Consider the following 3376-nt stretch of genomic DNA (forward strand, 5'->3'; position numbering starts at 1 on the left):
GTACTCTATCCTAGGCGACAGAGCAAGACTCAGTCTCAGAAAAAAAAAAAAAAGAAAGAAAGAAAGAAAAAAGAAAAGAAAATTAACTTTCAATTATATCTTCAGGGACAGGCACTAAAAATCCTCAGACTGCAAATGAGTTATACAAATGAAAATATCAAATGGAGACCCAGTTATCAAAATGAAAGCACTCAACATATTAAAAGTTCACAAGTATTTGTATAGAGCACATAAAACAGTCAGCTTGCTAACTAACTGCTGTGATTTTAAAGAACTATTGCAGAGGTCTGAAGAAAATAGACTTATTAGTTAACTTATAAAGAGATGAAAGAACTTGAAACAAGTATTAAAAATAAATTTGTACCTTTATTAGAATGTTATTAGGCTTTAAATATGCCAATTTTGGTAATCAAATTATTGTTGTTCTTGTTGTTTTATAAGAAATGACACTACAGAACTGCAATACTGGTTCAACACTCTTGTCTTTACTGTTTTTTTAAAAGTAAGAAACAGAATGTGAGTAATCAGAAAGCAGCAGCAGGCATCAGTTAATCCAAGATATTAGCTCTTAGTTTCAAAAGGACTTGCAAAGAAAACTTTTTGGGGAGAAGGAGTGGAGGGGTATGGAAGGACTCCACCATAACTGGAATCCCATTAGTGTGTATGTCAAGTCTCATGGGGCTATTTTTTAAATTTATCCTTTACTTGTTCATGATTTTTCTCTCAAACACAATTTTTCTTTGACTTTTTATCCTCAAAGTATAAAAAGTATGAAATATAAACAAGCTCTTGCATTGCACACTTAGAAGTGTACAGTTAAATCATTATAGAGCTATCTACACACTGATAATACATACTGATAAATCCCATCAAATCTTGGATAATTCATTAACATACAAAATACCAGGGCATAGAAAGAACTAAAACCCACTTCTTTTGTTGCACATAAGATTCAAATATTCAATCTAAAAAAAATAGAATCACTTTCATTCTCTTCTACATTTGCATGTTGATACACTTATTAAAATATTCCTGTATAATCATGTTTTGTCTTACTATTTCAAGTCATGTTTAAAACCTCAAAACCAGCCATCCAGACAAAACGTAATGAGAAAGGTTATCTTTTCTCCACCTCCCTAACCCCAATAACTATGAAGTCATTTTTATGACATGACTCCAAACACCGGATTGTGACAGCAAATGCTAGGTCCAATTTCTTCATAATCATTTTTAGTGTGGCATACTTGGTAGAACTCTGGCGTGGAAGTCAGCATTGATCCTCCAAACCAAACTGCATATGGCTGCATATGGTGTGTAATGACTTGTACATCAATAGATTTTGGCTTCAATCTACTGCCACTCAATTCCTTACTTAATTTAAGCCAGGCAACTACATACGGTTCTTTTCAAATCTCTTTGCAAGTGATATCCAAAGTCGCTGAATATGGTTGAACCTACAGAGAGGACCATATTCTTATAGACAGGCCATCTGACATCAATAGGACAATTCTGAATTACTTCATCTACAACTTCTGAGATAGGTTATGTAAAGTCTGGATTGGCAAACTTTGGATGAATAGAAGATTTCAAACCCCAAAAATCTCTCAGAAAAAACACCAATGGAAAATTCTTTCTTTGAGATAGCATTGATTCTGGTATACTGCTTAATCCATTTTGACCTATCAGCATCATACTTGTTAAATTCTTTTACTAAATCTGGGCAGACATAACTATAGGGATCCTTTATTGTCTTAGCAGTTTCCAGGGATTGTTTTCGAGGGATTTCTACTTCTCAGCCTCTCAGCAGTTGGGGAATAAAATGTGTTACATCTCGTCCTGGGACTGGAATGTGTTTAATACAGTTGCCAATCAAATACCCTTCGGCCATAGCAATGACATGAGTGACACCATCTCCACTGTCTATTACTGTAGCAGTAAATGTCTGTCCTCCTACTTGTCTGGAGGTCCAAGATGCAGCTAAAGCAAGAACAGCATGCACAGCAATGTACAAGCCTGGAACATTGAAGGACTCAAATATTACTTCAGCAGTATATTCCCTGTTTTCTGGAGTATTAAGTCGAGATTCAGAAAAAATAAAACAATGGTCTTCAGTTTCTGCCCTTAAATATTTAGGATCACTTCCTCCATAAATCTTTTCGTCAAGTCCAACTTCAACTACACCATGGTGGATTGACCACTTTGTTGCATATGTAGGTTTTTTCGACTGCTTCATCACCAATGAAGAAGTCTTGGTCATCAACACCTTTCATCACCCTCCTTTGAGATTGATCAGCCACTTTTGCTGACTCCTTAGTAGTGATACAGGAAAGGATGATCAACTGTGGTTCTATATTTCTGGCATATCCTAGTTTTGTATACCCCATGCTACAGCCCACCACACGGGCCTACAGCCCTCCCACCATCTCCCTCCTTGCCTGCTTCTGCTGCCGCCGCTATCTGCTCCATGCTGCTAGGGGCCAGAGATTCGTGGTGGGAGACAGGGGCTATCCGAGTGACCATACACAGCCGGGCCGCCCTCACCATTGGGTAGGTAGCCAGGAAGCCCAAGCAGTAACAAGAAAGCAGCAAGCTCAGTTGGCAGCCATCACTTCCGCAACCCAGACAGGCAGGCAGTGCTCTTTTTTGGATTATCTATATTTCAAATATTTTTGCCGAGTGCAGTTACCTTTTTATTCTCTTAATTCATTTTGATAAAGAGAAGTTCTTAAATTTAGTAGACTCTAATTTATCAATCCTTTCCTTTATGGTTAGTGCTTTTACATCCTGTTTAAAAAATCTTTGCCCACCTGAAGGTCATGAATGCATCCTCCTGGCTTTTTATTTCCTAAAAGGTGTTTTACCTTTCATATTTAGGTCTATGATCCAACTGAAATTAATGTTTGTATGTGATGCAAGGCAGAAGATAAGGGTCATTGTTTTTCCCATGCAGGCAGCCAATTGCTCCTACCACTTACTGAAAAGATCGCCCTTTTCTATACTAAATCACAGCAACAGCCTTTGCTGTAGTTAGCCGACCTGTGAGTCTGTTTCTCAGTTGCAGTGATGTTTGAGCTGAAACATGAATGAAGTGAGTGAAGGAGGCAGCCATGGTGCTAAGGGAGACAGAATATTACATGGCCTAGACTAGGGTGAGGCCTTTTCCTTGGGCAAAAATTTAAGGGGGCACCAAAAACCTCAGTAATTAAGGTAAAGAATATTTTAATGCACTATTAAAACATCAGAATAAATGTAGAAAATCCATAATAAACTATATATCAGAATTGTACATAAAGGCAGGATGGGTATTACTGACTTTTCCTTTTGTCTTGGGGGTCCCATATGGCTTGACAAGACACTGATGCATGGAGTGCTGAAG

The 3376-nt window shown here is 37.6% G+C and overlaps 1 pseudogene; it reads right to left on the minus strand.

Annotated features, from left to right (window-relative positions):
• Positions 1 to 787: 787 nt before the first annotated feature.
• Positions 788 to 2423, minus strand: LOC105529974 (annotated as a pseudogene).
• Between the last annotated feature and the right edge of the window lie 953 nt (positions 2424 to 3376).

This window comes from Mandrillus leucophaeus, unplaced genomic scaffold (genome assembly GCF_000951045.1).
Source record: "Mandrillus leucophaeus isolate KB7577 unplaced genomic scaffold, Mleu.le_1.0 Scaffold797, whole genome shotgun sequence".
NCBI classification, from domain to species: domain Eukaryota; kingdom Metazoa; phylum Chordata; class Mammalia; order Primates; family Cercopithecidae; genus Mandrillus; species Mandrillus leucophaeus.